General features: G+C 33.6%; 1 long non-coding RNA gene across 1 annotated transcript; it reads right to left on the bottom strand.

Moving 5' to 3' along the window:
- Positions 1-6,314: 6,314 nt before the first annotated feature.
- On the bottom strand, positions 6,315-7,327 carry LOC150038460 (uncharacterized). The gene is made up of 2 exons (XR_016527811.1): positions 6,884-7,327; positions 6,315-6,799 (listed from the first exon to the last, which is right to left on the bottom strand). It is a non-coding gene; the product is annotated as an uncharacterized LOC150038460 (long non-coding RNA).
- Between the last annotated feature and the right edge of the window lie 12,704 nt (positions 7,328-20,031).

Here is a 20,031-nt window from a genome sequence, read left to right as displayed (position 1 = left end):
GTTCTCTTTTTTTTCCTTAATTTTATCATAATAAGAAAAGTTGACAAAGATGGACTCCTCACAAGTCGTGGTTTTTACTCTTCACATCGAAGGGTTTTCCACGTATAATTTGAGTGTGCTTTTTAGAATGATTTATTTATGATGTTTTGAAGAACAATTATTTGGTTGATTGTTTTGGATGAGATCCTAGTGAGTTATTGTTATATTATTTGGACCCTATCACAAAGAAATTAAAATGAGAAATCAACAACTCACTTGAGGTGTTGAATTGAACTACGAACAAAGAAAATGGCGACAATTAAAGATCTGAAATAGAAAAAAATTACAAAAATTAAACAAAAATGAACTAAAATACGACTCGCAATGCGAAATCACTAAACAAAGAAAACAAACTCAAATTCATCAAAATCATCAGAAAGGGAAATCATTATTCGTAATATCATCACTCCCCCATATCTAAACCCTAGTTCTCATGTTCTCTCAAATATCCATCAGTGAACTTGAAATTAACAACCAACAAACCAATTCAACAAAAACTCATAAATCTTCAAGAAATGTTGATCGCAATTTGTGTCTTGACATAGAGAGTGCAACACATCTAGGATAGTGAGAGAGAAAGAGAGGACTTGTCCAAATCCGGGCAGTGGGCGACAGCAGGTGGTGGAAAACTCAATGACGATGACAACTGGACGAAAGAAATTAGAGAAAAAAAGATGGAAGAGAAGTTGCGTGAATGGACAAAAGCTGTTTTGAGACCATGAACTCGTGAACCCTGTCCACGAGTTCCAATTTAACATCGTAACCTAGCAAAAACGGAACGTGGTGGCCATGTGGAAGGTAAATCGTGAACTCGGTCTACGATTTCAGACTTCCATTTTTGTTAATAACTTTCCTTCCACCATATTTTTGTCATTATTTAAAAGGAATCCATGGTAGTTATATTTCTTTCGAGATATTACTACACAATATTGTCTTTCACACACTATTATATATTCACATACACACATACATATACATACATATATATACACACTAAAGGTGTTCACCTAATTATTAGGTGCAATGATCACTAGGGGTCACTATATTTCTTTTTATTTAATAACGAAAACATTGATTAAGTGCAATCTATCTCTATTTTTTTTTTTATATACAATAAAAATAATTGAATTTTTTCGAATAAAATTTTGTTACATGACATATTACTATTGGATGCTGAACTGTATAAACGATGGCGTTGTACCTTTCACTTCAAAACAAATTAAAGAAAATGATCGGTAGGTCGGTTTGGGCTCTTGTTCAGCTTTCTAATTAACTGCCAGTCAGTTTTGTTTATAGAAAAACCTTACCCCGACCGAGGTTAGCCATAAAATCGACTGGACGCCATTGGGTTTCGATTAGTCCAGTTGGTTCTCATTTCAACTTGGTGCATATTTAAATTGTAAGTATAGTTTATAAATTTTGAATTTGGTATCTTTTTAATCCTTAAACATTTGAAATTTTTAAAAGGTTATTGAAACTTCAATGTAGTATCTAATTAAGTCTCTGAATTGTCAACAATACATTAGCAACTTAAACTCTAACAACTCTCTGACTTATTTGAAGTTTTAAAAAATAGTTGATATAATAGATACAAAAATGTTTTTTTTTATGAGTAAACTCTAAGGGGGCGTTTGGGACAAGTAGTTGGTTATTGTAGTCCTAGGTTATTATAGTTGGGTTATAATAGTTTGTGTTTGGAATGTAGATTATTTTAATTTGGATTATAATAATATGTGTTTCAGGTGTAAACTATTTTAATTTGAAAAGAAAATAGTATATACTACATCAAAGAACAAAAAATGATGAACGTAAAATAGAAAAAACGATAGCAAATCTATAACAAATAGAAGTTTTGAAATAGTGAATAGTACAAGCACTATACCAATTGAGCTACGCTCTTGTTGGCAAACTATTGAATTTTATATTTCATTGAAACATAACTAATTTTGATCAAATTGCATTCTTTGACTAGTTATGTTTTACACTGTTTGAGAATGCAGTTAGTTAGAGATCTACCTTACAAAACTATGTGGTAGTTTCTTGTACTTAAGCGAGTACGTTACTCTAGTTGATTCTATCAAAGAATCAATGTAGTTAAAAGGTTTAAACGATTTAGATAATCAAATTATTATTTATATAATGTGATATAATTTTATTCTTTTCAAATTTTATCCTTTTTCATAACATATTAAGTAGGGGTATTTTTGTTATTTTGTTATGATCCATGATACGACATCACGATTTCATTGGGAAGCTATCTAAAAGTCTTGCTATTGGATTGTTTTGGATAGATTACAATATTTATATTTTAGCGTTTGAGCTTTTTCTTTGAAGTTTATGCGAGAGAGCTTATTGAACTTTGTAATTCATATGTTGAGTTGCATGTCAAAAAAATTTAAGTGGTATTGATCATCCTAACTTGTTGTGTATTCGAATCTTGAGCATCGAAGGAGCTTATTTTTTGTCAGTAGAGCTTTGACCTTAAAGCAATTTGTGTCTAATCCAGTTCTTAGAATTGAAATCAAATTCATTTGAAGTTTTGGTATCTGAGAGTTAAAAAGGGCTTATGTAATGACCCGATTTCCTAAGATTCAAGCTATGTTGTTTCTAACGTATGCATGTAAGTTAAAATGACATCATTTTTATAATGAAATAAATGCTAAATAAATAAGATAACTAAAATGTTTTGGTACCAATAAATCATGAAAGGGAGCAAATAATTCTGAAATCGAAACTTAAACAGTAGTCTCAAATCTCAAAACTGAAAATGTAAAACATAAAAGAAATATAAGAATATGAGTGATAGCATTTAAACTAGTCCCAGTGGCTCTATCACGGATTCCGCTTGTCAATCACCAGTGTATCTTTACCCTTATCTGAAACAACAACATGGGAAAGGATGAGTATAAAATACTCAGTAAGTAACCCCACTATTGGGGTCAGGCTAGACATCTATGTCCTCTCGATGCCTACCTCTAGTGGAACATATAAACTCCTCTAGTCCTCATGGGACTCATACATGAATAACTGATTTTGATCCTATTGTAGTTAGATATACCCACTACATTTAGTAAGTCTCGTAGGACCCTCAACCTCTGGTGAAGCCCAAAGGATAACACCACCTCTAATGAATCCCGAAGGAAACATAACCTCTGGTGAATCTCGAAAGATAACACCACCTCTAATGAATCCCAAAGAAAACACAACCTCTAGTGAATTCCGAAGGATAACACCACCTCTAGTGAATCCCGAAGGAACCACAACCTCTAGCGAATCCCGAAGGATAACACCTCCTCTAGTTAATTCCGAAGGAAACACAACCTCTGGTAAATCCCGAAAGATAACACCACCTCCAGTGAATCCCGAAGGAAACACAACCTCCTGTGAATCCTGAAGGATAACACCACCTCTAATGAATCTCGAAAGAACCATAACCTTTGGAAAATCCCGAAGGATAACACCACCTCTAGTGAATCCCGAAGGATAACACCACCTCTAGTGGGTGTTTAATTAACAGTGAGGACACTACTACTATTACAACATCATAGCATGACTCTAAAACATACATGTATATACATCTCAACATCCTCAGATCAAATACAATCTCATGGAATAAAATATCATCTCATGCTAGCATTCAAGTGTCGATATACGCATTTAATCTTTCAGATCCTCATATGAAAACATCCATCGATTATACTATTGATCAGTCATACTATTAGTCTGTCATGCTATCATTCTGTCATAATATCAATTTGTCATGCTAGCATACGTCTAGTGTCTGGCCCGTGGACACCAAACTATAACGACAACCCGAAGTAGCGACCCTAACACTACAAGAATTTTGGACTGTAATATCGGTTGAAAAAAGTGAAATCAGATGTATAATGTCGGTTTTTTTTTTTTAAAGCGGATCTTTAATGTCGGTTTTAAACTGACATTGTAGGGGTACCTTTAATGTCGGTTTTAAACCGACATTAAAGACCCGTTTCACTTTTTCCTCTAACTTTCTATTTTCCCCCATTTTTTTCATTTCCCTCTTTCTTTCTCTTCAATAACCATTTTCCGCCTTGAACGCCAAAATCCAAGCTCTGTTACTCAAGATCTTCTTCTTTCTCTTCCCTTTGAACACTCTAACTCTCTGCATTTACTTCACTTCTCACTCTAAAACCTCCCCTTCCACTTCGCCTCATCGAAATCCCACTTCCGAAAAATGCTTCCCCTTCCCGAAAAATCCACATTCTTCCAAGCCCTAGCCCATCCTGTCTTCTTATCTCCCTTGGTCTCACTCCCTTATCCCTCTCGTTCCTTTGAAGCCTATTTCAGCAATGGCTTCACCCACCGTGTAGATCTTTTCAAGCCTAAACTCGCCAGAAAACTTGTCGGATGGTTCCGGTGCTGGTATAGTGAAACTCTTGAGAGCTCCATATGTGGAGGAGGGGGGGGGGGGGGGGGGAGGGAGAGTGCGAATGTGGCCGGAGAGGATTTATATGTCCGGAGGAGGCGACCGGATTGAAGAGGTGATCAGAAGAAAGGAAGATATGGAGTTGCAGCAAAGGTCAAGGATCGGAAGAATCGTTCAAGCTTTATTTCAACACCATCGAAGCTAAGGTTTGTCTAATTCGTTCATGTTTTTCATTTCTCTCTTAGATCTGTCCATGAAATCCGCTCAAGCTCTGTGCCAATACATTTAAACATGTTTTTTAGGTCTGGTTTGTCTAGTTTGTTTGATTTGTTCATTGTTCAAGCTTCATTCTAGCTTTTTTTTTTTTGTTCGTTCCAGTGTCATCGTAGCTGAGGTCCGTTCAAAGTTTGTTTTAGGTCTGTCAAAGTAGCTATTTTTAATGGGTTGTTTGGATCTTAAGGAGTTTAGCTACATTGTTTAGATCTGAGTGGAAGCGTCTTAGGTTTACTCTCGTTTTCAATCCAAGTCATTTGTTATTCAAAAGGTGAAATATTCTTTTAATATTTCATTGACATTTAGTAATTTGAAGTTATTTCAATCTTTCAGTTTTTATTTCAATGATTATGTTTCTTTTTTGTGAAATTATAAATTGGAAAACTTTTTTTCTTCAAGAAGAGTTGAACCATAAACTAAGGTTTTTTTATTCAGTTTCCTTTTCGTAAGGCACTGCATAGTCTTATCATAGGGAAATTTATCTTCTTCTTCTTCTTTTTTTTTTTTTTTTTTTAATTATGAAGAAGATGACAATGCTAAAGTTAGAAGGATAAAACTAGAAACTAACTTGGTCAAGAACTAAAAGATGAAGTTATGAACAGCGAGAATTTTATCATTTTTTTTATTTTCTACATAACTTCAGCATATTTTAGTTTATTTTCATTATCTACATTAATATTTTTTCATTTTCATCATCTGAAAGTCATTGAAGAAAAGGCTGGCAATCAACATAGGAAGATAGGGAGATTGAGGAAGTAGAGAGAGATTCCAATGTAAAGTCATCAAGGATTTCATGGATATTGACATCTCCAAGCCATTGCTTCAGGTACTCCACACCACAATTCTTGTTGCAAAATCTTACGGAGAATGCAGAATTGAGCCAGGGTATATATTTTGGTAGATAAAGGAAGTCCAAGATGAAAAAGGGAAAAAAAGGGCAAAAGAGGAGTTTTGTTTAGAGTATAAACTGACGAACTCCTATTCAAAATCGTTTTAATTCAATGCAGTAATGTAATGAGTTACTAAATACAATTTCATCTTTTTAGCATATTTCTCTCTTATTGTGCCTTTTTTGTTGGTTAGATCTCTACAGAAGACTATAATCAATGCAATAGTTGTTAATGAGGGAGGGTGTTATGGTGGTTGGAGGTATTATTTTACTGTGTTGATTAAACATAAGATAGAAGTGTTGTTGGATATAAACAAGTCCATTCCTTAGTACTTGTATGCAAAATTAAATTTGTTTTCCTATCGTTAGATTCTCTAAAATTTCCATCCTACTTATTGATAATGCCTCAACTTATTTTCCCATTAGAAAAGCTTATCTTTTGTTATATGTTTTTTTTATCAGTTCACTAACAGAATCATGTCAATATGGGTCGCAGTGAAGAATTTTGAAACACAGGGCTCAGGATCTCTCAATACAATGACTAGAAATGGTGTGGAATAGATTTGAGAGGTGCATGAGATCAAATGCAGATCGATTTGATATTTTTCAAGGCCTAAATTATTGTACGGCCATTTAAATTATAATTTTATAGCAGAATTTGTGGATTAAATGTAATAGATTTACAATCCATACATAAATAATATGTCATAGCCACAACGTTCGATGATGATGTGTAATGTTATATTTTTTGACCGAAAAAATGGATTCGATAACGGAATATTAAAAAAACGAACAATAATTGATAAAACGGACAGATTCTGGTCTTCAATGTCAGTTTAAAGGGCTTCATTTGCAACCGACATTAAAGGGCTTTAATGTTGGTTGAAATTTCATTAAAGAGCTTTAATGTCTGTTGTAGTTATTAAAGCCCTTTAATGTCGGTTTAAAACCGACATTAAAGACAACCGACATTAAAGGTCTTTAATAACACTATCTTTAATGTGGGTTGTCAATCGACATTAAAGCCCAAAATTCTTTTAGTGTAACAACGAAAACAACTCAAATTTCAGTTCAAGCCACCACTTTAAGACTTCAAGTCCAAATCCAATCTATCAAGAACTTACCCAAGGAATGAAAATCACTTCGTCCTTGACGGTGCCTCCTTTGACTCCCAAACTCCTTGACGGCTTAAGCTTCAAAGAAAAATCCAGCAAGGGCGAGTCATAACACTGAAACACAATATTAATGGCCAAGAGAATGAACCGAACCGACACAACCTTATCCCAACAGATCTGACGAAGACCAAGATGGACCTGATGTGGCAAGATGATAACGACAGGCAGTGGTGCGGCTGGGGCATTGGACGCACGACTGGAGCGGCTGGTGCCGTGGAGGAGGCCGACTAGACGAGCAGCATGTGGCTGGAGCGACGGACGGGAAATTGGTGGGAGGCGGAGATGGCTGGGTGGCGAACGCTTGCGAACGACTGGGGATCACAGCCAGCTGGCAGACGCTTGCGAATGGTTGGGGAATGGTGAGATCGGCGTCGGCAACGTGCGTAGGAGACGGACCGTCGGCGGGGCGAGGCTGACAGATCTGGCCGGCGGCTAGGTCCAATCAATGGAAAGGGAAGAAAAAATTCAAAGGGGGGTCTTGGGCGGCCCAGGTGTGAAGGGAAGAGGAAGGGAACAAAAAAAAAAAGAAAAAAATGAAAGGAAAATACCAAAAAAAATAAAATAAAATAATATATACTTATTTTATTTTATTTTGTTCTTATTTCACTTTATTCTATTAAATTCTTTTCATTCTCCAAAATGAAATTAATTCCTGTCAATAATTTTCAAATTGAATTATGCGACGTGAAAAGTCCAATTTTCACAATAATTAAACTTCATCAATTACACTTAAATGTCCAAAATTCCAAAAAGGTTTTCAAATAATAAAAATTACTAAAATATACTACCACAAACTTTTGGGATTTTACAGCTTACATATCCACATGGTTACTAATTTTAATTCACTATGGATTTTCTATGGACTTTTTATGAGGTTTTATCAAACTATAACGACTAGATTCTAAATTTTAAGATGATATAGGGTAAATTCTAATTCTTTTTAAATTATAGGGATCAAATTTATAATTTCATCCGACAGAATTGAATAGCCATATAATCTATTGAAGTTAGGAGTTGGCTAATTGGTAATCAGTTTCCTAAAAAAATTGAGTTTTTCTTCTCTTGAATATCTCCATAGGGTGATTGTTGATCTCGTTTTATAGTGGAGAATATTAAATTTCTTCAACATGTGGATCTTTATATTTATACATGTTTGATTGTTGATCTCGTTTTATAGTGGAGAATATTAAATTTCTTCAACATATGGATCTTTATATTTATACATGTTTGATTGTTGATCTCGTTTTATAGTGGAGAATATTAAATTTCTTCAACATATGGATCTTTATATTTATACATGTTTGATTGTTGATCTCGTTTTATAGTGGAGAATATTAAACTTCTTCAACATATGGATCTTTCTATTTATACATGTTTAGCGATTTAATATTCATATAAGGAATGATTTGACATTTTCATTATTATATTGTAATAAAATACACCCGGCAAAGGCAACAAAATATCATCAATAATGTGGATACAACCTAAGTAATAAATTGTTTAACTCATTAATGGTTTGTTTTTATAAAATTGAGACTCCAACATTTTTATTGATGAGACGTTTTCCTTGGAATTCTGTCTCTACTGTTGAGTAGTTATTATTATCATTATTATTTTATAGTAGACATTTTTAACTTTTAATGGTGTACTTTTTTTCGATAATTTACTTCTTTACGATGAGTTTCGAAAATTAAAAACATTTTTTTATTGATCCATAACTTATAATTTTATGTTCTATTTCACTCTATGATGGGCTTCGTTTCACATTGACTAACATTTGCTATTGTCGAATAAACCAAATTTAAAATTGGATAGCATGCTTGCTAAGATGAGTTTGAGTAACATTATTGTTTCTTTGTAGAAACGTCCACAAATCTGATTGATTGTGAAGGTGTACTTTAAATTGAATAACGTAGAAATATAAATGATGTAATTGATAATAGAATATACTCTATTGGTATACAAGATAATTTACATTATAGTAAAAAACACTAGAATTGCATTAAAATAAGTTTTTTTTTTAATTTCTTACAAAAAATTATGTTTTTTATTTCGTAAGAGATACGGATAATGTAGATACTCATGCTAAGTGTCAAATGACCGAGTGACATTTGCCAATTACCCGAAATATAGACCACGTGTCATAAATTTATACATGATTAGTGTCCAAATATGCCATATCCTAGTTTCCAAAATCTCTATAAATAGTGGTCATTTGTGATGTAAAGATTGATGAAAAATCCAAAAGCTTGGAGAAAATTTCCTAATTTTCGTAGAATTTTTAATTTATTATATTTTGTTATTTTATTGTTTTATTTTATTTTAATATATTGTATTATATTTATCGATATTCGTCTTTCCATCGTGCCTCATTGTACTCTTCATTTTTTACGACATGTTATCAGTACGGGCTCTTATCATTTCCTCCTTGAAGGTAGGTTTTCTTCTCTTTTCATTATGATTAATAAATTAAACATTATTTTATATGTTTGGTATATCTTGAATTTCTAATATAAATAAAATATTTTGTGATAGTGTTACCATGAAAAACTTTACAATACTAGAATTTGCAGCCCTTAACATTAATGATAAGAATTATTTGTTATGGGCGTTTGATGTTGAGATACATCTAGACACCATGAATCTTCAAAAAACAATTAAAGAAGAAAATACAACGACCAGTCAAGAAAAAGCAAAAGCTATTATTTTTCTTCATCATCATATTCATGAGGGATTGAAGATATATTATTTAACGGTGAAAGATTCCCACATCTTGTGGAAGAATATGAAAGAAAGATATAATCATTAGAAAACAGTTATTCTTCCTAAAGCTCGTTATGAATGGATACATTTGAGACTCCAGGATTTTGGATCAGTAAGTGATTACAACTCCGCATTATTTAAAATCAATTAAAAATTGTTCATAGGCGAAGAGAAAATTACTGATGCAGATATATTAGCGAAGACATTTTCTACTTTTCATGCCTCGAATATGCTTCTGCACTAGCAATATCGAGAGAAAGGTTTTAAGAAATATTCTGAACTCATCTCATATCTTCTTGTGGCTGAACAAAATAAGGAGTTATTAATGAAAAACCAAGAATCTCGACCAACTGGAATAATACCATTCCCTGAAGTGAATGCTATGAATTTTAACAGTTATCGTGGTTGAGGTTGTGGTTGAAGTCGTGATCGTGGAAGAGGAAGAAATAATTATCGTGATGGCAGTTATAATTATCCAAATTTCAAAAGAATCCCTCCAAATGATGATCATAAAGGAAATGCTCCACAAGATAAAAACTCAAAAGGTGATGAACAAAAATGATTTTGATGTGGTATGACTAGGCATTAGTCACATATTTGTCTACATCAAAACACTTAGTTGGTCTGTATCAAACTTCACTGAAAGAAAAAAAAATGTGGAAGTAAATTTTTCCTACTAGGATAATGATATATTTGACCCATCCAGTATGACAATTTTGGATGTGACAGACTTCTTTGAATAATCTAAAGAGAAAATTGGTATCATCGATGGAATACAAGTGCTTCTTTTGATTTTGAGAATATCTAGGATTAATGTTGTTTTTTTTCTATGTTTCATATTTTTTAGGTTAAACTTTTATATTTCAAGTTTTGTTTATCTTATTATAATTATTTTGTTTAATAAGAATTGTGGATAATTTTCATATGTTGAATGACTCAAAAATGAGGAATGAACATCTATGGTCAAATGTATGAGTAACAAAAATATATGGACAACAAGTTAAGTCTACGTGCAAGCATACACTGTCGAAGAAGTAATAAATTTTGGAGTATTCCAAGGGTTGAACCCATAGGACTAGTTCTAAATTTAATTTGCTTATGACTGTAACTAAAAGTGACCAAAGGTAATATATGACAAATTGGGTTGTAATTGAGAGTTTAGATAAATATATATATATATATATATATATTAAACAATGGTATTCAAGGGACTAACAATGCTTCAACCTTTCAGACTCTACGCCAAAAGTGATGTGATTGCATCACACCAAGACAATGAAATATGCATGAACAGAATACTACTTCTTTTCGGTCTTGTGTCAAGTTCCTTTAGGAGATCTAAGCAGCCAATGCCTAATGTTTCCATGGTTAGTTGAATCTTAGATTAATTCAAGCTCAGATTCTTCATCCTATGGTTTACCTTATACCTGAGATGACTGACCCTTCTATTCCTATGCTCCTAATCCCGTATCCTTTTGTGAAATCTACTTACACCTAACCTTCTCAATATTAGAGTTTTGCTAAATTGTTAAATTAAGTGGCCAATTTAATTTATTAATGATATCCTTAAATTTAACAAAGAGAATGTAGAAAATCAAGTTGGTGTAAAATGCAACACTACTTAAGCCATAAAGATCTTAGCGCATCCATATTGTAGAACCCTAAGAGAAATTTAGCTCATGATAATTGATGAAATAATGAACTTTATTAAATCAAGAATCATAACTACAATGTGGAGTTCAATTGGGAGAAAGAAAATAAAATAAGTACAATAATTAAATGGAAAATAAAAGCTGAAAAAATACAACTTAAGTGAACTTGGGATAAATTCTCAAGCTTCAAGTCTATCCCTAGGATGATTCCTCCCTTTTCAAGGTGAAATCGTGCCTCAACACGCACTTTTGTTGGGGTTGATGTCCTAAATCTCGTAGTCTTATAGTATGTAATTGTATTTATAAAACAATTTATTTATCTATCTAATAAAATAAGAGGTATTTTATTCGACATTTAATTGCATTAACCCACAAAAACCAATAAAACTAAAATATAATTTTCTATAACTTAAACATGTATGTGGAGACATACAAGTGGAATATGTTTAAGCGATAACCTAAACGATCAGTAGTAGATGGTTAAGGTTGGGTACTTTATCCTGGTGACACTATGAATACGACCCACTTTGTAGTTGTTACGATTGTTGTAAAGTGCTACAAATGATCTGATCCTGATCATTCATGTGAAGACATATGAGCGGGGGTATTCAATACAAAGAGTTTGTCTAAGACCGGACCACAAAATGAATAGTCTCTTTGTATAACACCGTCGCTAGAAGAAATTTACATTTCATCAAGACGACCATAGGTGACTTAACTTGAATCCTGAGTGAGTTGTAACTCCTGCGTATGAAGGCGTTTCTTTGAGTTGTATAGGTGAGAGTGGCCAGTTTGGCCGACTCAATATGCTTTTCATTTTGGGGATTCGTCTAATTGGAGAGCTAAGAACACAGCTACACAAGAAAAAATTCACTCATTCGCTACTTTAGGCTAAGTAGATAAATTACTCCCTTAAGGGCTGATTTTGAGACTTGAACAATGTGGCACCACGCCCTGACCCAAGAGGGGTTCGATTATAGTTGGACTATAACTTATTGTTCATTAGAGGGATTAGTGGTACTTAAGGAGTTAGATGTAACTATAGCGGCAAAATGGTAATTTTGGTCAAGTTGTACTTACAAGCAATTTGTGAAGGGTTAACGTACTGTTGATTAGTTATATCTAACGGACACAAAAATATATCTATAGTGCGAAGAGTACGCTCAATTGGGATTAATGAGAATTGAATTAATTTGGATTAATTTGAATTGTTAAATTAATAAAGGAAATTAATTATATAAGATATAATTAATATAAAATTAATTATATGATATATAATTAATATAATGTATATGATATATTATAATATAAAGTTTTATTTAAGAGAAAATAAATATTTGAATATGGTTCAAATATTAATTATATGATTGTAATTTATATATAAAAACTATAGGTTAAAAATAATATGAGTTTGATTCATATTACATACTATAGGTTAAGTGAGAGAGTATTAAACTATAGGTTATATTATATATGATATAACATAAACTATAGGTTATATGTTATATTAGATATAACATATGATTTTTTATATATGTATATATATATATATATATATATATATTATATATATATATATATATATATATATATAAATCATTTGAAATTTCCTAAAACTCGCAGTTCGTAAATCATGGAAACATATTTTATTTATCAATAAAAGTATTGTTGAAGTTTTTATTCAATAAAATTGTTATTCAACTTGCATTATGTAATAAAAATTCAATAAATGAAACCATGGCTATAGTATAAATACTATAACTTTGTGTAGAGACATAAAAGAGGATCAAGTTTTAGTTTATAGCCAAAAGGGTCTACAAATATATGGATGAGATTGGGTACCTCGTCCTGGGGACGCTATGGATGTGGCCTACTTTGAATAATGATACAAACGACATGATCCTGAAATCGTTCATGTCAAGATATGCGAGTAGAGGCATCTTATGCAAAAGTGTTTTGCATAAGACTGGAACACGAAATAGTCACTTTCTTTTTATAACGACCATTTACTGTTAAAACTTACTATTTGAAATCGATGACCTAGGGTAACTCAATCTTAATCCTGAACTAACTATGAACTCCTGTTTATTCGGGATTATCCTTTGATCTGCATAGGTGAGAGTAGTTTAATAGCACTACTCAACAAGCCTCCTATTTTGGAGATAAGATCAGATAGATAACTGGGGACATAGCTCTACAAGATGAAATTTAGTACTACTCAAACGTTTGATGTTAGTAGTGAGATTTTCTACTTTTTGACACCTTGCCCACTCACTTAATACTAATTGAGATGTCAATTAGTTAAATTGATGGGTGCTTGCATGTTTAAGCTTGTTAAATACTTCATAAATCAGATTTATGAAGGCTATGCAATTGAAAAATTAGTGTTTTTGCTGAAAAAGTCATTTTACTTAAAAACTCTCTCAAACCCTTTCAATCCCTTTTAATTGAGAGTTTCCACCAAGGCTGAGAATAGTACAGAAGACTCTCTTGGTAGTTTACTAGAGTTTTAAAGGTCAATTTCGTAGAGTTTAGCTAGGATCAAGGGACTCTATAAAGGTATATATCTATGAAACCCTTTTTTTTAATGTAAAATTGTTTTAAGAATGCTTTTAAACTCAAATTAAAATTAATTAGTGTGCTTTTTTATTCTATTTTCTTCCACCTTATGCTTGTTTTTCCTATCAATTGATATCAAAGTATGATTTAAGCACTCAATTAACATTAATTTGAGTTTGGTGGGTGAATTTCTAGCTTTGCATGTTTGGTGACTGATATGGTTTTTTATTCAATTTTGGCATTAGAATTAGCTTTAATTTAGTCGTTAAATTTGTAATTGGCTCTTGGTTGACGAGCTTAATGCATGCTTAAGGGTCTATAGTTTTATTGGAGTCAATAGAGTTGAAAATAGGTTGTAATTGAAGATTGAAGCAAGCAAGCTCAGTTGGAAAAAAATGGAGAAACAGCTACTATCAGACAACGTCGCGATGCTGCCCAGATAGCATTACAATGCTGTTCTTGGTTGAACCCTAGGCGTTGCAACATTGGGATGGAGCATTGTGGTGCTGCTCATTCCAGCCTAGATACGCGCACGTCTGTGAAGTGGTTCGCAAGAGCGGTCCGATTCGACTAGTTTGGTTGCCTGGGATCTGGTTCGACCTAGTTTGGACCGATTCAACCTCTTTTGGAGCTTTAGAGGGACGGTTCGGGTTGGTTCAAGCGGTCTAGAGGCTTCCTCAAACTATTTTATTTTTTTTTGTATCAAATTAGTTTATTGCTTGCTTAGGATGCCAAAGTTGATCCATATCAAGTTGTTTAAATATTTTATACATGTGATGTATGTGATGTATGTGCATATTGTATGCTATGTAGATTTAAAATCCTACCATAGGAAAGCATGTTTCATGCATTGATATATGTTATAAATTAGTTATAATGTATATAGTATGCATGAATAGGGTTTCATAAGTTTGATATAAGTGTTATATTAATGTATGAAATGCTTATGTAAATGTTATAGCATGTCTATAGTTTTATAAGAGTTATAAAAATGAGTAGACATTTAAAATCTATAACAAAGATAAGATGCATGCTTACTTAGGATCAATAACAACTTATTTTAATAGTTAAAATAGGTTGTTATCTTATAAAACTCGGTTACAATCTCAATCGTTCTATAATTCTGTCTAAGGTTGGAAATACTTAATTTGATGGTTTACGTAACACCTTCTACCTGGGGATTTTATCCTATAAACTGAGTGTTTTTAACCGGTTTTTTGAGTATGCATGAGTGGTGTGAGATTTTAAAACTGGTTTATCACCTAGACATCGTAAGTTAAATCCAAATATAAACGTTATACTTGGATAAGCCACATAGACTTAGGGTGTTTATTAGCCGAAATATATCTAAGAACAAGAGATACCCAAATAATTAGAACACTTCAGTGAGAGAATAATAATATATATGATATATTATTCTTAGCTCTTACGTCCCTAAGAGTTCACACTATGAGATCCATCATTGACTTCGTGTCGATTTTACCTCAACTTCTTTATTCGAAAAGTGTTTGCATGGGTCAATATCAAGGTGAATAGGAGAAGTAGTTCAAAGTAAGTGGGTGTAGGAAATGTGTTAACATATCCTATGGTCTCTTCCATTAATTTGAACCGCGAAATTTCTATATTGTGTCTACTGACGTTTTTAGGCGGCACTAGCTAGTTTTTTTTTTAACGATGATCCCCTCGCAGGGTTGTAATATAGGATTTGGAACAACCCAAACTTCATAAATGAATAGGATTTCTTAGTTTTGGTTTGAAATTTGTCTTCCTATTCGGGGGTATATTCATATTGTTTTGTGAAATCTGAAAATGGAGGATCACATTTATAAGAACTACTAAGTGTTAGTAAGTTTTTGACCGAAAACGGTATCTAAATGGCTATAGGAATAAGAGTTACCCTGGATATAGTATTTAGTCAAGATTATCTTTCTTTAGTGAAGGAGTATTTGATTGCCCCTCGGTAGCATCTATTCTAACTCACCAAAGTATCATTGTAAATAAATAAAGAAATATGGGTACTTTATTATTTTTGATAAAATTGGATTTAGATGAAATTTACTCATAGAATTTGTTTATGTTTCAACGTGTCAAACTCGATTATATAACTCTTTGCTTCCAACAAATTCAACAGAGAGGGTTATTCGAATTGGAAGCCAAATATAAACACAATACTAGTAGTTGACGAATTAAGATTTGTTTTAATGGAGGAATGTCCTCCTCTTCCCAATCCTAACACAACCCGAAATATTCAAGATAGCTATGACAGATGGGTCCGGGCAAATGAAAAGGCCAGAGCTTATATTTTGGCAAGCATATTTGATGTGCTTACCAAAATGCATGAAACCGTGGTCATTGCAAAAACGATCATGGAGTCATTGCAAGGGATGTTTAGACAACCATCTTCATAAGCACGACACATTGTTATTAAATATGTTTATAATTCACATATGAAGGAAGGGACCTCTGTTAGAGAACATGTCCTGGACATGATGGTCCACTTCAATATTGTAGAGGAAAATGGGGCTGTCATAGATGAAAAGAGCCAAGTTAGTATGATAATGGTGAAGGAAATCAAACACGAGGATTTCCATGAGCAGCAGAAGGATCATTCCAAATTACAATATATTAACTTTACAATTACAATAAAAAAAGGAAACATATGGTTTTTCATTAAATACAGAAATTACAGCATGATATACAACATATCAAATACAAGAGCAACACACTTTAGTCGACTCATCACAAAGCTTCTTGATCACAAATGCTCGATCACAGCTACATAGCAACACACGAATGCTCGTCCAACATAACCGATATACTGCACGACCATCGTGCACTCGAACTAAGTGATTTCCTTGGTCACGAACACCCCGAACAACACGAACGGCCTCCATAGAACCTCGACAATGTCGAGTTGAGTATGACACCACCAAAACGGCTACCTTGGTATTCTCGGTGTGAGAATCTATAGGGTGGGCTCTGTGTGGACTTAGTTTGAGACAGAAAACAGGAGGAAACACAATCATGTAAACTATTAAGGAAGTGGGAGATGAAAGAACCTATCATATAGGTCGATGCCCAATCGTTTAGGAAAAGCTAAGCGATTGTCTAACAAAAGCTATTCGATTGTTTAGCTCACCGCTTAGTTGAGTGTCTATCACCTAAGAACACTCCACGATCGTTTAGCTAACTCCAAGCTGTCGCTTAGTAAATCCAATTTACTTGACAACTTCCCATGAGAATTTTTTTCGAGATTGGAAATCTCAAATTCACTTCTTGCAAAAAAAAAAAAATTCCTAAAATTAGGAAAATATTTTTCCTTTTATCTCACGGTTACCATGAAACCACCAATAACCTCCCACTCAATTATTTATTAGAGAAAAAGAGATAATATCCAATAATTAATATTATTATAAATATAAATGATAACCAACTTATCATACTATATTTATAACCTATAGTTTTAATATTTCATCTCATGAAACATACAAACCATAGCTCTCTTTCTATTTCATGGCACTTAAAGTAAATCTCATGTACATTAATTCTTCACTTGATTTATCTCATACACCATACCGATCAATTTGAACATTTCAAATCAACACCAAGAATTGATCCTCAACTTAAATCCATTGAGCTACCAAGGGGACTTTATGTACCTGTAGCTTGAAGTTCCAACAGTACGTGAATAACTGACTAAAATCTTTAGTCACGGGATCCACCATCCGTTAACTGTCAGACGTTCTACTAAAGACCGACAGCTGAAATCTCCTTACCATAGATATATTATGTGTCCATTTTAACCAATCAATAGTGTGACAACCCTTCATAAATTGCTCGTAAGTACAGCTTGGCAAATAACCGCTATGCCTCTGTAGTTACATCTAACTTCTTAAGTACCACCGATCCATTTAATGAACATAAGTCATAGTCCTACTATGACTGAGTTCTCTCTTCTAAAGAGAAGTTGTGGCCACTATATTCAAGCCCCGGAATCATCTCTTAAGGGAGCAATCTCTCTACTTACCCTTGCTTTGGGGAAGAAGTGAATTCCATCTTGTATATTGAGTTCCCAGTTCCCAAATCAGACAAGTCCCCAAAAAGGTAGACACGTTGAGTTAGCAATCTGGCCACTCTCACCCATACTAATCAAAGGACTGCCCTCAAAGGCAGAAGTTCTCAAAACACTCATGATTGAGGTTGTGTCACCTATGATCGTTTAGGTGAGATGTAAGTCTCTAGTATCAACGACATTATATACAGATTCTAGTAATCTCGTGGTCCGATCTTATACAAAATCTTTGTATAGGATACCCCCGCTCGCATATCTCCACATGAACGGTCAGGATCTACCGTCTGTAGTAGTTTACGACACTTGCAAACCTCTACAAAGCGGGCTGTATCCATAGTGTCACCAGGATCAGGTAGCCCACCTTAATCCGTAGATATAGCTATATTTACCTAATGCATCAAAAGTCTGAGACTCTTGAAAAGATCAAAGAATATAAGACTGAGGTTGAGAACCTATTAAGTAAAAGGATAAAAACACTTCAATCATATCGATATGGTGAGTATATGGATTTGCAATTCCAGAACTATTAGTAGAACATGGTATTGAATCCCAACTCACAGCACTTGGTACACAACAATAGGTGGGTTATTTGTAGAATACCCTAAAGAAACAAAAGGTAGGTTATCTTATGATCCTCAAGAAGATAAGATATTTGTATCGAAAAATGCTACATTTTTAGAAGAGGATCACATAAGAAATCATCAACCTCTTAGTAAACTCGTATTAGATGAGATGTCTAGATAATCAACAAATAAATCAACAAGAGTTATTGATCAAGTTGGTTCTTCAACAAGAGTTGTGCTCCATCACATCCTTCTCGTGAGATAAGAATGCCTCGACATAGTGGGAGGGTTGTTCAACCGCATGATCGCTATATAGGTTTAGTAAAAACTCATGTCATCATACCTGATAATGGCTTAGAGGATCCATTAGCCTTTAAACAGGCAATGGAAGATATAGATAGGGATCGATGGACTAAAGCCATGGACTTAGAAATGGAGTCGATGTACTTTAATTCTGTCTGGGAACTTGTAGATCAACCAGATAGGGTCAAATCTAGTGGTTGTAAGTGGATCGACAAGAGAAAACGAGAACAGACTGGTAAGGTGTAAACTTTTAAAGCCAGGCTCGTGGTAAAAGGTTTTACCCAAAGAGAAGAGGTAGACTATCAAGAAACCTTCACTTCTGTTGCCATGATAAAATCTATAAGAATACTTTTATTCATTGCTACTTTCTATGATTAAGAAATCTAGAAAATGGATGTCAAGACTGCCTTTTTGAGTGTTCATCTTGATGAAAGTATTAAATGTCTCAACCAGAAGGGTTTAAACAATAGGGACAAGAGAAAAAGGTTTGCAAGCTTAATAGATCCATTTGTGGAATGAAACAGGCATCTCGAACTTGGAATATAAGTTTGACACTACGATCAAATCTTATGGCTATAAACAGAATGTTGACGAACCTTGTGTTTACAAGAAGATAGTCAATAAGATTGTACCTTTCTTGGTCCTTTATGTTGATGATATTGTTGGAATTGGTGTTCTAATTCTCCCGAAGTCTCATTGTTTTGTAAAGATACTCATTGTTTAATGAATAAAATAAACGTTATTTAATTCTGGCATTTACTCATATCTAATAAACAAAGCTCTTCGGTTATCTTATGTGAACTTAAGCATGTATATGTGATATACAAGTGGATCATGCCTTAAGTGATAACCTAAATAGGTCGGTAGTATAAGGATTAAGTTGGGGATACCTGATCCTGGTGACAATACGGACATGGCCGGCTTTGTAGAGGTTTGCAAGTGTTGTAAACTACTACATATAGTAGATCCTAACCATTCATATGGAGATATGCGAGCGAGGGTGTCCTACACAAAGAGTTTGTATAAGACCTAGACCACGAAATGACTAGACTCTGTATATAACGCCGTTGATACTAGAGACTTACATCTCACCTAAACGACCATAGGTGCAATAGGTGACACGACCTCATTCCTGAGTATTTTGGAAACTCTTGCCTTTGAGGGCGGTCCTTTGATTAGTATGGGTAAGAGTGGCCAGATTGTCAACATGCTTACCTTTTTGGGGATTTGTCTGATCTGGGAGCTGGGAACTCAATCCACAAGATGGAATTCACTCTTTTCCCGAAGCAGGGATAAGTAGAAGATTGCTTCATTAAGGGTTGATTCCGGGGCTTGAAC

Source organism: Benincasa hispida, chromosome 1 (genome assembly GCF_027475165.1).
Source record: "Benincasa hispida cultivar pf3 chromosome 1, pf3_genome.v1.1, whole genome shotgun sequence".
Taxonomy (NCBI): Eukaryota; Viridiplantae; Streptophyta; class Magnoliopsida; order Cucurbitales; family Cucurbitaceae; genus Benincasa; species Benincasa hispida.
Note: the sequence above shows the minus strand (reverse complement) of the source record. Positions and strands in the feature narration are given on the sequence as shown.